The sequence below is a fragment of the Danio rerio genome, chromosome 8 (genome assembly GCF_049306965.1).
Source record: "Danio rerio strain Tuebingen ecotype United States chromosome 8, GRCz12tu, whole genome shotgun sequence".
Lineage (NCBI taxonomy): Eukaryota > Metazoa > Chordata > Actinopteri > Cypriniformes > Danionidae > Danio > Danio rerio.
This window is the reverse complement of record NC_133183.1, coordinates 264,033-277,500: the sequence shown is the minus strand read 5'-3', so window position 1 is coordinate 277,500 and position 13,468 is coordinate 264,033. Positions and strand designations below refer to the sequence as shown.

Below are 13,468 nucleotides of genomic sequence, written 5' to 3'. Positions count from 1 at the left end.
TGGTCATCCCAAATTAAGATTAAGTTCTCTATGTGTAACCGAACCAACGCTGGTGAAAGCAAAGCAGATTATTTAAAAAGGAAACTGACGCATGCGTGCTGAAAACCACACTCACGCGCCTCACACACTGCTCAAGCTCCCAGTTTAAATCCCAGAACATACACGCCAAACAAGTAGACGCTGCTCATGCTTAGTGAAACAGGCGGAACAGCCATTTTTTTTTCATTTTGGCAGTCGGCATGTAGTGAGCTTTACAAGTCGACAAAACTAAAGTTTAAATATTATGATGGTGATTTATTAGAAGCACAGATCCTGATAGATTTCTTTTGTATGAAGCAAAAGGGAGGGATGATGATAAAACACGGCCATGTGTCAAGTCTGAGACGACAGATGATTCTATTAAACATCTTCTTTGTATTCTATAGAATTTAATTATAGTGAAATTAACATTCATGCATTCAAGCATATTTATTTAGAATAATAATTGTATAATAATAATAATAATAATAATAATAATAATAATAATGTATTTATAATAATATATTTTTGGTTTACTTATTAAATATATATTTATTATATATATATAGTTAGTTGAAGTCAGAATTATTCACCCCCTTTTGATTTATTTTATTTTTTTTTTTTTAAATATTTCCTAAATAATGTTTAACAGAATCAGGAAATGTTCACAGTGTGTCTGATAATGTTTGTTCTTCTGGAGAAAGTCTTATTTGTTTTATTTTGGCTAGAATAAAAGCAGTTTTTAATTTTTCAAACACCATTTAAGGTCAATATTATTAACCCCTTATTTAAGCTGTATTTGTTTTCAACAGAACAAACCATCATTATACAACAACTTGCCTAATTACACTAACCTGCCTAGTTAACCTAATAGGGTATATGCCGAGCTAGTGTTGTTCCCATGCTGATAAACTTCCGGTGAGCTGTTATTGTTAGTTTTTCCATTTTATACGGTTGCTTTTACAGCATCAATGTTGTAATGTCATTAAAATACAATCAGTTAAACAGACTTTGGCATTCATTTAGTTGCTCAAGCGTTAAACGAGACTAAAAGTCCTCGCAAGTACTCGCACACGCCCGTCAGAATCAGCAGGCTAGCGCAGAAGCTCTATTGAATATACTGGGGTAAAATAAATGCTTGTATTATAAAGACATGGCGGGGGGAAATGCAATGTAATGCAGTGCTTCTGTACAATCAGAGACCCACTTTATATAGGAGATCACTCAGCCAGTGGAGATCGCTGATTTATAAACAAAACAGACCTTAAACGCGCCAGTTTTTGCATTGGCAAACAATTCGCTGGAAGCGCTTAACCCAGGTCACTGGCAAATTAAAAGTCCTATTAGCATGCTTCAGCATATACTCCATTACCCTAGTGAAGCCTTTAAATGTCACTTTAAGCTGAACACTAGTGTCTTGAGGAATATCTAGTCTAATATTATTTACTGTCATCATGACAAAGAGAAAATAAATCAGTTTGAAAATAAATCATGTTGTTTATTTAAAGGTTAAATGTTTGGATCTATTAGAATTTTGGTGAAAGAAATTACATTAAATGCAAAGCAAAAACAAGATTATTTCTCTTCCCCACCGCAGATTATTCTGCTTGTTTTAGGGAGAAACTCTCTTCATTTTGACTGATTATTTCCAGAAACAAAACAATGTTGTTTACTTGTCTAGAAAATGTTGTTTTAAGAATTTGTAGATATTTGGACTAGAAACAAAACACACACACTCTGAGTGAGAACAGCATCTTTTGCAGTGTGTAAGGAAACTGTTAAACAGGTTTTACCATTGAAGTTGTACAGTTCGTTTTAACCGTCTATTTTTTACAGTAAAGCAACAGATAATAAAGAAGCCGCTGAGATGTGGAGAGACTCTATTATTCTGCTGTCAGATTCTTAAACTCTCGCTGAAAATAACTATAGAGACGTTCAGGAGATCCATTACACACCATCAACTGTTCAGCAGTAAAGCCAGCGCGCTCTCATGCCTTCCAGAGGACCGCTCATTGGGATTTACTGCTTTTAATATTTATATGCCATCAGATTACCAGCAGAGACCCACAGAGACCATTACACTTCCCATTAACACAACAACACAATCCCACCAACAACACACTGCACAAAATCCACTTCCATGTGGTGTATTTTTTAAATAATGAGGCGAAATTATGTGAATTTTTTTATTTAAAACAAGCAAAATAATCTGACAATAGGGTGAGTAAAATAATCATGTGTCAAAATGAAAAGGTTTATTTCTCCTCGCCATTGTCAGAGTATTCTGCTTGTTTTAGGGAGAAACTCTCTTCATTTTCACTCATTATTTCTGATCATATCAAGACTTTATTTCTGCTTGTGTAAAAACTCTTCCTGATTTAGATATTTCATCTAAAATCATCTGACAACAGCGTATGTTTGCAGTGTATAACTGAAAATCAGTGTAATATCTGTATTAATAATTAGAAAAACAGCAGCTGTTCATCATGCATGTCATTTGGACTTCCTTACATGTGCTTGACTTTTACAGGAAAATGTATTATTATCTCAGACACACCCTGCTTTTAATAGGCTTTTCTGAGTGTTCATATCAAATCATGTCAGCTGCTGAGAATATTTGCTGTGTGACTTGTCTTTCACCCTGAGTCTATAGTAAATTATTACATATTTTTTATTTTAATTGTGTATCAATCCATTTTAATGTATTTAAAGGGGCCCTATTATGCAGAATTGCTTTTATGCAGGATTTAACCCTGGTGGTGTGTGCGTCAGCAGTGTGGGTTTCCTCCGGGTGCTCCGGTTTCCCCCACAGTCCAAACACATGCGCTATAGGGGAACTGATCAACTACACTGACCGTTGTGTATGAGTGTGAATGAGTGTGTATGGGTGTTTCCCAGTGATGGGAAGGGCATCCACAGCGTAAAACATATGCTGGAATAGTTGCCGGTTCATTCCGCTGTGGCGACCCCTGATTAATAAATGGATTAAGCTAAAAAGAAAATGAATGAATGAATGAATAATCAGACTTGATGCAGAAACACTTTGATTGACATTCTCACTTTGTACGTGTCATCAGAAGGGGAAAGCCCCGCCCACTAGTGCCCATCTCTCCATCTCATTTACATAAACAGCAGTCCTGAGTGAAAAGTAGCCATCTGTCGCTATGGTGACGTGCAGTCATCTGTAGCTCCGCCCTCTTCAGAAAAGAGCACAATCTCATTTGCATTTAAAGCCACAGTCACCAAAACACCACAATTAAGATCAAAGCCTGAAGGGGTCAGTTTTAGAGAGCTGGAGCACAAACACACACACTCTTGAGACAGCTTATAAAAGGAGCAGAAGAGGTCTGCTTTAATGCACACTCATGAAAAATAAAGGTTGAAGAGGAGTTTTCATCATGATGCCTAAAAATCTTCTGTTCTTCTTTCATTTTTTAATATTTCTTCTTAATAAATTGCAATTTTAGTTGTTTTGTTGTGTATTTTGTCCAGGGCTTGACATTAGCACCCGCCAATTTTTTTGAAAATGAATCGCGATTAATCACATTTAAAAGACTGAAACTTGTCATTTTGGCTATTCAAATGTAAAATTAATGTAAACGCAAGACAAAAACTATTTAAATTCACAATATAATTGTTTATTAGAATTCTTGTTTAACTTGTAACACAGATTTCTTCATGTAAACAACAAACCCACAATAAACCATCAAGATCCTGGCTGACAGCCATATTATTACAGAAATTAAAACACAGGCATGTTAGTGTCGTTTGCAAACAATCAATGCCAATACAGAAAACATTGATTACCATGTTGGATTCTAAGTGGACTGCAAAAAAATGCCAAAATACAGGCACTGCAGATATGGAAAATTATAATAATAATAATAAAGTATGGAATAAAAACAGTTGCACTTATTGTAAAGTTGTATTGCTGTGAGAACATTAATTATAAAGTAGAAACAATTTAGCTCAGTCCTCCTTTGCATTCATCCAGTTGCTAAGACAGTCCAGTCCAGACATCCCAAGTCTCCCGGAAGTTGCGGGAGTATCCTAAAAATGCACAGAGACCCCCGGATGCCCACAAATGAATGATAATCTCCCGGAAATCGCGCGTCTCCCGCCCGGTCCTTAAATAGGTTGCACACCCCTCTCCACCGCATCCCTCCTAGCTCTTCAGGTACGTCTCGCTTGCACACGCCCCTACTCAGATACGTTGCTCACTCAACCCCTGACACAGACACACACACACAGACAGACACACACAACGCGCCGGAGCGACACCCTTCAGATACAACACGCATGATCGCTGCCTGGTGATGCGACATTAATTGTTTTATACTGAAACTTGCCTTCAAAAAGTGCTTCCTTGGTCTTATCCATATTTCTTTGCATGTTGAACACATCCACCACAACAGGAAGCAAAAAAAAAACCCTGCAACTGCCTTAATTGCATAAATTTTTTTAACACGTTAAATATTTCAAATTAATCGCATGCGTTAACGCACTAATTTTGACAGCACTAGTGAAACACAACTGGCTGATTTTGTAGTGTCTATTTATTGGAATGAGCTGAGTGAATCCCGCTCATCACCGTTTGATTGACAGGGACAACATAACTAAAGAGAGCGGCTGACAGCAGCGTGAGTGGCGCAGCTCGTAAAGCGCATGGCAACATGTTTTGAGACGATCATGATCATGAACCCCACTATATATCAGATTTTGCCTACTCTGCATCACGAGGAAGACAAGTAGGAATCATTATTAAGTGTGTGTGTGTGTGTGTTATGGAGGACTCAGATTCATAGAACTGGATTGGAGAGGTGTTATATGCAAATCATGTGCATGATAAGTTTGTAGAAGTTCTACATTAAAAATACCCTTAAATATAATGTTAGTGCTGCTTCAGTGAACCTGAACAAGTATATTAAAATCCATTAATGATCACTAGTTGTATTAGCATTTTATTTTTCAAAGTGTGCTTTAAATGCTTTATAAATAACTCAAATCTTTGTAGACTAGAAATATCTGAACTGTATATCATTTATTACTGGGCAATACATTATAGATTAATTTTATTAAAAAAATATTCTATTAATCTTATTTTTTAATTCAACTATAGAGGTGCGGCTATAGAGGGCCTTCAAGACAGTGTCCAGGGGCCTCTGCATTCTTCATCTGGGATGTGTATGCATGTGATCATCCTTTGATTATGTTTTTTCACCTGTGTCTTTTGCTCAGTTATTTTTGTTCATATGCTTTAATTATCAATGTTGTTATAATAAGACTGCTGTAATAGGAGATCAACTCCTCATTTATATGTTAAATGATGATATGAGACCTATTTTTTAAATATTAATTGATGTGTTTTGTTTATAGAAAGATTTTGTTGAATAAAAAGTGCCTGCATGCAGCTATATTTAATGTTTTTTGACACTAAGAAATAATTATTTCTTTATTTTTGGTGTGGTCAGAGATACATTTGAAAAATACTTAATTTTGAGCCCAGAAGAGTCCTGTAAAATAAAAAGTATTAGCAACGTGACACTATGAAACCATGACCCATTTGCTCAAGCACAGAGAGCGAGCTCACACACAACACACACAAACACTGAAATGAATGAGGAGGCATGTGGACATAACCCAACATCTAAATCAAGAGAATTCAGCATGTCAAAGTCACATTTATGCAAATAAAATATATTTTACCAATATAATTGTGGCTATAATGATGGCGAGTGGCTAGTCATGTCGGGAATCTACTAGCCACAGTGGCTGCTGACCAAAAAATTTGATGTCAAGCCAAAGTCTTTACTAAAGAAAACCATTTCATTAATTACTATTTGTTCAATTCTCCCTGATTAAAGTTTTAGTCATTTTACTGTGTGTTTTTAATATTTTATTCAAACTAAAGCTCGTTTGCATTCGCAGGAAAATTTATTTCCATCTCCATCACACACAGCTTTGAATCCATTTTACTTCTGAAAGTATGTATGCTGAATGCCCAGCTTTCACTCAGTTTATATTTAACTCTTAAACATCATGAACTATTAATGAAAAATCTGCAGATACAACACGCTGAATTAGACATCATATTTGAGAGAATGAGATGGTGTGCTCTTGTAAAACAGACAGTCGTCTAGTGTTTATTTACATCTTGCAGAGGCGCTTTTCTCCAGCGTGTGCTGTAGGTTTGGTCCTGCCATGATGAAATGAACTGTCATTATGTAAAAGCAGCGCTACACCCCATAATTACTGCATGCGGATCTACAGTGTGTGTCCTGACTGACAGAGTAATGAGACGCCGCGTATAAACACACCATTACACACTGAACAAAGGTCAAACTGCACCGTCTTTCCACCAAAGTACACTTTTATATTGGATTAAGTGAAAAATGCTGGGTTCTGATTAGACACGGTGTTAATCAGTTTATCCTAAAGCAAAAACACAAACCTCATAGGTGAACTTACAAGCGTCCGCTTTCTGAAGATTATTTTACTTTATAAGCCAGCAGTTTTCCTGTCGTGACCACATCAAATAAAGGTTCTGCTTATGTGCTTTCAGTCTTTATCTATTTCTATTGTGAGTTTGATGATATCCAGACTGAAAGCAGCAGCAGATAATCTACACCATTACTGAAAATGAAATAGCATTAGCACAGACTAACGTTATACACTCACTTAGGTACATCTATCTTACTGCTCATAAACGCAAATTTCTACTCAGCCAAACACGTGACAGCAGCTCACTGCATTTCAGCATGAAGAGCATCTCTGAACACGGCCAGCCTTGAGGCGGATGGGCTACAGCAGCAGAAGAGCACACCGGGTGCCGCTCCTGTCAGCTAAGAACAGGAAACTGAGGCTACAATTCACACAGACTCACCAAAACTGGACAATAGAAGATTGGAGAAACGTTGCTGCTCTGATGAGTCTCCATTTCTGCTGACACATTCGGATGCTCGACTCAACAACATGAAAGCATGGATCATCCTGCCTTGTATCAGCGGTTCAGGCTGGTGGTGGGGGTGTAATGGTGTGGGGGATTAGGGATTAAGCATTAAGGCAGTCCTGAATGCAAAAAGGGGCCAACCTGGAACTAGTAAGGTGTACCTAATAAAGTGGCCAGTGAGTGTGTATTTATTATGAATCCAAAGCACAACTCACTTTGATTTTAAAGAGAAATTAAATTAGTTCATTGATCATCTATAAAAAGGCATTTCATTTTTTTTTCTTGGGCAGAATCAATATTTTAATTAATATTAAAATAAATATTTCATTTTCAAGCATGTCAGAACTGTCATTTGAGGGTAATTCATTCATTTAGCTGTAAGAAATGACAGTAGTGTTTTAGGTGTGTCTAAAGCAGGATTATCAAATCTAAACAAGACTCTGCACATAGACAACACATATTTCTTGTCTCTGCATTAAACAATAATTTTAGTGAGTGTGAATAATTGAGTTTTTCTCCACAATAAATATTTTTAATTCAGATTAAATGAAGGTTTTATAGTCAGAAGCAAAGTTAAATATGAGACACAAAAACATGCAGCCGTAACAAATGACAGTAATTTGTGCACACTGCAGAGGGCCCCGTTTATGATTCTCATGTAGTGTGTGTGTGTACAGTGTGTGTGTGTGTGTGAATGGGGCTTGTGTTTTCGGGGTCACACTGCGCAGAGATGATGACGGGACCACCGGCAAGGCCTTTTTCACACACAAAGAGTGTGAGGCCCCGAGCGTCTCGCTTCAGCTCCTCTCCGTCTCAATTCACTCCATCATTGTTTCTCACTGAAGCCCCGTCCCCGACACTCCTTTCTCTGCCCTAATTGTCTTTATCCATCCATTGTTCATGCATTAATGTATTAATCCACACGCGGATAAATAACCTTCCACAAGAGGCTTCTCATTCTCTCCAGCATTTGTTTTATATTTTGTATTTTCATGTAATAATTGCAGTTGTTGTCATTTTGTTGTGTAGTAATTTACTCGTTTAAAATATGTTTGATTTGTCTGGAAATGCCCTGACTCTCCATCTACAAAACACTGGAGCAACGAATTGATCTCCTTCTGCACCCCTGAGAAAACACTGCTCAGTGTCAGAGCATCACCATGGACTTCTGAAAGAATTCGGGGATCTTTTCTGATGTATCCTCCATTTCTTAGCTGCATGCTGTAAGGTTTTTATAGATTCATTTATTTGTTTATTGTTTTTGATCTCTCTGATTTTGAGCTTTTTTTCATTATAAAGTAAAATTCTGTTAATATGATGTCATTCTGATAATATGGTACGATATGATTTGTTTTATTTGAAATTAAAGCTGAAAAAATTATTTACTGTGTTCAATTTACATCTAATTAAAGTTTTAGTAATTGTGTTTTTAATAATTTACTAATAAAAAAATATTGTATTTAATATTTTCAATTGACACCTTATGAAATTTGAGTAATTCTGTTGTACGTGATTTTACTCATTTGAAAATGAATCTTATTAAGTATTTTTAATGTACATCTAATTAAACTTTTGCTTTTTAATGATTACTCATGAAACCCACACCAACACAGGGAGAACATGCAAACTCCACACAGAAACACCAACTGACCCAGCCGAGGCTTGAACTAGCGACCTTCTTGCTGTGAGGCAACAGCACTACCTACTGCGCCACCGCCGCCCCTTATATTATAATTTAATTTACATATAATTAAATTTTCAGTAATTACTCTTTTAATTTTTTTTTAAGTTTTAGTGATTTTGTGTTTTACTAATGTAATGTTATTTACTATTTATCAATTTACAATCTAATTGAATTGTAATTTTGTTGTTTTTAATAATCTACTAATTTAAATAACACTTTTATCAAATATTTTTAGTTTACATCTGATTAATGTTTCAGTAATTTTGTGTTTTTACTCATTTTAATTTTTTTATTATGTTATTTAGTGTTTTCGATTTACATCTAATTAAACTCTTTGTAATTTTGAAGTGTGTTTTCTCATTTAAAATGGATGTTATTTAGTATTTTAATGTACATTGAATCAAAGTATAAGTAATTTTGTGTGATTTTAATAATTTACTCAATTAAAAATGTATGTAATTTCATATTTTTAATTTACATTTAATTAAAGTTTTAGTAATGTTGTGTTTTTTTTATTTACTTTAATGGATTTTACTGCTTTCCATTTACATCTGTTACATTCTTTGTAATTTTGTTATGCGTTTTTAATAATTTACTAATAAAAATAGTATTATTAATGTTTCAATAATATTTCTGTTTTTGCATTTAAAAAAAAATGTTATTTAGTATTTTCAATTTACATATAATTACATTTTTAGAAATTACTAATTTAAACATTTTCTGTATTTACTATTTTAATGTACATCTAAACGTTTTTCTTTAACTAATTTAATGTTATTTACTATTTTTCAGTTGAATGTTTTGTAATTTTGTTGTTTTTTATAATTTTACAAATTTAAATAACACTTATTTTCAATTTACGTCTGAGTAATGTTTCAGTAATTTTGTGTTTTTACTCATTTTTCATTTTAAAATGATGTTATTTAGGGTTTTCAATTCACATATAATACCATGTTTAGTCATTTGATTAGTTTTTCCTTATTTACTAATAAAAAAATTTTAATCTAAATAACTATTTTGAATTTACGTCTCAAATTGTTTGTAATTTTGATGTTTTTGTAACTATTTTATCTGAAGTTTGAGTAATTTTGTTGTATATTTTAAATAATTGACTCATTTAAAAACATGTTCACGTTAATTTTAAGTTTCAGTGATGTTCTGTGTTGTTTCCCATTCCGCCTAAAACAAGACTGCATGCTATTAATCTTTTGTGTAGGTATAAAATCAAGATAAGCTGAATTAAACCGAACTAAATCTAAATCCTTTTACTCTATTCCATTATATCTGTTGTTTATTCATGACTGTAGTTAAACCTGTCGTCAATTTAAAACCTTTACTGTCATAATGTTCAGGCAAGAGAAATATTTAATCAATAATCATTAATCAATAAGTGTTCAGTAGATCAGGTGCGGTGCAATAATACAGAAATAACTGTTTTCAATAATGAAGCTTCCGCTCGAACTGTAATGAGGAACTCCACGTGCTTTTCTTACGTTAATCATGAAATAAACACACACACACACACACACACACAGACACACACACACACACACACACACAGTGGAAAGTAAGTCAGTGCTGGTGAATTTGGCGAAGATGAGCATCTGACAGCAGCTCCGATGAAACAAAAGCTGAGGTCTGAGGCTCCTCCCTGTGTGTGTGTGTGTGTGTGTGTGTGACAGCTGCTGCGAGCTCAGCTCAGTAAAGCTTCATCTCTAATAGGATGAGCGCTGCTCGTGTGTGTGGAGCTGAATGAGCGCGCATTGTTCCTTTGGTTGTTTCTCCTCTACCCGCGCGGATCGATCGATCAGTGATCAGATGTGATCGGGATTTTTCTGATGGATATATCGATGTGAGGAAGGTGTCAAACACAGCGGTACGTATAACAGACAATCACGAGCACCCGCGCGCGCGCCGCCGCCGCCGCCGCCGCGATCGCGCGATTCTTACATTATTGTTGTTGTCACATTGTATCGCGCGCCGCTTTGATCAGTGTTTGTGACGTCACTCCGCTGAAGTTTACCAAGGACTCATTGATTAGGGGTGTACATGAGTGTGTTTGAGTGTGTGTGTGTGTGAGGGGTATAATGAATAAGGCAGCATCTCCCCCGCTCAAACACGCGTTCGTGAATTGATGAAATGTGTGAAATGACGAGTGTGTGTGTGTGTGTGTGTGTGTGTGTGTGTGTGTGTGTGTGTGTGCTGCTGATTATTATAAGTGCTGCTGATGCGCTGGTGAACTTGCTGTGTTGTGGAGAGAGTGTGTGTGTGCGCGAGAGAGAGAGACTGGAGGTGTGTGTCGGGGCTCGCTCTCTCTGACCCCGGGGGTCGGTCAGGGTGTGTCCGTGTCAGCGCTCGGTCTGTTTCCAGCACTTTAGCCCCGAATGAGTGTGTGTGTGTGAGAGTGTGTGAGTGTGTTCTCCAGCTGGATGAGCACAATAACAATAAAAGTCCGTTTGTTAATCTGATTGTCTGCTGGTGGTTGGTTGTTTTTCTCCCGGTGATGTGCAGATGGCCACACGAGCACAGAGCCAAGATTCCAGAGCACACACACACACACACACACACACACACAGCGCTGTGTTCAGGTGTATCTCACCACATTACAGTATCTAGAGCTACACCTGACTCTGTCCTGCTCATCTATACAGCACTGTGTGTGTGTGTGTGTGTGTGTGTGTGTGTGAGAGAGAGAGCGAGTGTGTACCTCATAATTCACACAGTGTGGGGACCGGATGTCCAGCAGCAGCAGTAAATGTTGATGTTGTGTGTTGGTTGTTTTGGTCTCCATGAGGAAAAGAGCTGATCAGTCAGACAGAGTGAAGGAGTGTGGGGATGGAGAAGAGCAGAGTGTCGAGTTCAGAGAATATACTGTACACTACACACGTCACTACAGCTCTGTGAGTGTGTGTGTGTGTATGTGTGTAAGTAACATCAGGACACACTTGTATAATGTCATTGGCATGATGACACAGGTATAACAGGAGCAGGTGACTTATGAGGACATGTCAGATCATATTTCCCTCTTTAGAGAGTAAAAGTAAAGCTGCGCACTGACGGGGGGAAACTTACAGTCGCTGAAGGGCCGGGGAGTGAATATAGTTTCTACATAAAAGCCATTATGTCTATTAAATGTCCCCATAATTCACAAAAACAATCTAGTGTTTGTGTTTATATGTGTGTTTGAGAGAGAGAATGTGTGTGAGCGAGCGAAAGAGAGTGTGTTCCTTCTAATCCACGCACCAAATGTCCCCACAAGTATAGTAATACCAGTATATTTTGAATTGATCGGTTCGTTGTTTGAGAAAAAGAGCTGATAATCAGACATGAAGGAGTGTGGAGATGGAGAAGTGAGTTTAGAGAATATGCAGTCTGTACACACACATCACTACAGCTGTGTGCATGTGAGTGTGTGTGTGTGTGAGTGAGTGATCCACAGCAGATTGACAGGAGTGTTTTGGCTGTGATGGTTCAGTGTGAATACTCCACTGATTGGATGATGTCATTTCTCTTTATAATGTGTGTGTTTGTGTTGAGCAGATGCTCCAGCACTGGTGTGTGTGTGATGATGTGAATGTAACGAGGGCTTCAGGAGCGTGACTGATATCTGTTGGTCACACCAGCGCTCTTTATAAACAGCCTCATTCTCTCAGCCTCAATTATTGATGACGGCCAATGAATCGCACTCAATTATGATGAAGCAGCGCGGCGTAAATCACAGAGACTCCCAAACGCTGTCCATATTCCTCATCCATCATTCACATCGTCATCTTTAATGTATGAGCGGCTCTGAGAGCGGCTGGTGGCCACATTACACAGTAATTGGAGCATTTAAGTGGATTATTGTGTGTGTGTGTGTGTGTGTGTGTGTGTGTGTGTGTGTGTGGCAGGACAGGTTGACACGTTGCTCTTATTTTGACAGGGCTGGTAGAAACATTAGTAAAGTGTTCAGTCGTGTAGGAAAGGCCTTTAAACCCTCAGATGTGCTGGTAAAATCACTGATGCAGTGTCGTCTGTGTGTTCTGGAGGATCTGTGTGTGCTGATGGAGGAGTTCGGGGAATATCTGTAGATCTGTCCGGACACACAGACTCTTATCAGCAGTAAAGCTGTATTTAGCTCGTGACATGTCAGGGAAACAGAGCTGTGATGAGGAATATAGCCCTGTGTTATAGAAACAAGTGTTTGAGGAGGTCAGTCTGTGTTAATAACATCGCGTACAGAGCTGATTCCTTCATTTAGTGTCATTTATTTAATGTTTTTAGATCAGGTTTGTGTTTAAACGCGAATAAAACAATCAAGAGGAACATCATCTCCTTTAATTACTGTATTTACTGATGCTGATTTATAAGAAAGTGTTCAGGGAAGTAAATCAATCCTGTGAACATGACAACACACACACACACACACACACACACACACACACACACACACACACACACACACACCCACAGTAAACAGATGAAAGTGTCTGTGATGAGCTGAATATAATCACACCATGATGCTGTGTGTGTGTGTGTTTTCTCACAGGTTTTGTGTGAGTTTGTGGTGTCATTCTGATGTGTGTGTGTGTGTGTGTGTCTCCACATGACAGCGAGAGAGAGAGAGAGAGAGAGAGAGAGCAGTGCATGTGTCTCGTCCCCGGGCCGGTGTTTGGCTCTGCCTTTCTCATCTATTAATCATGGCGACTGCTTTCTTATTCTGTTGCCATAGTTTCAGGCTGAAACACTGCTGGTGTGTGTGTGTGTGTGTGTGTGTGTGTGTGTGTGAGGGGCCACGGGATGTTACAGACCAGCGGAGCCGCTTAAAGGGGCCACGG

The 13,468-nt window shown here is 37.5% G+C and overlaps 2 protein-coding genes across 5 annotated transcripts in view; one reads left to right on the top strand and one right to left on the bottom strand.

The window, feature by feature from the left end:
- The window catches only part of dmxl1 (Dmx like 1), a 372,767-nt gene extending 365,787 nt beyond the window's left edge, over nucleotides 1–6,980 (bottom strand). The window contains exon 1 of the mRNA XM_073909971.1: nucleotides 6,902–6,980. The gene's annotated coding sequence lies outside the window, so the exon portion shown is untranslated. The remainder of the gene's footprint in view (nucleotides 1–6,901) is intronic.
- A 3,371-nt stretch (nucleotides 6,981–10,351) lies between these two features.
- sema6a (sema domain, transmembrane domain (TM), and cytoplasmic domain, (semaphorin) 6A) overlaps nucleotides 10,352–13,468 on the top strand; it is a 97,478-nt gene continuing 94,361 nt past the window's right edge. For 3 of the 4 annotated variants that reach the window (XM_073909171.1, XM_073909170.1, XM_073909169.1), the window contains exon 1: nucleotides 10,352–10,527. The gene's annotated coding sequence lies outside the window, so the exon portion shown is untranslated. 4 annotated transcript variants of the gene reach the window in all.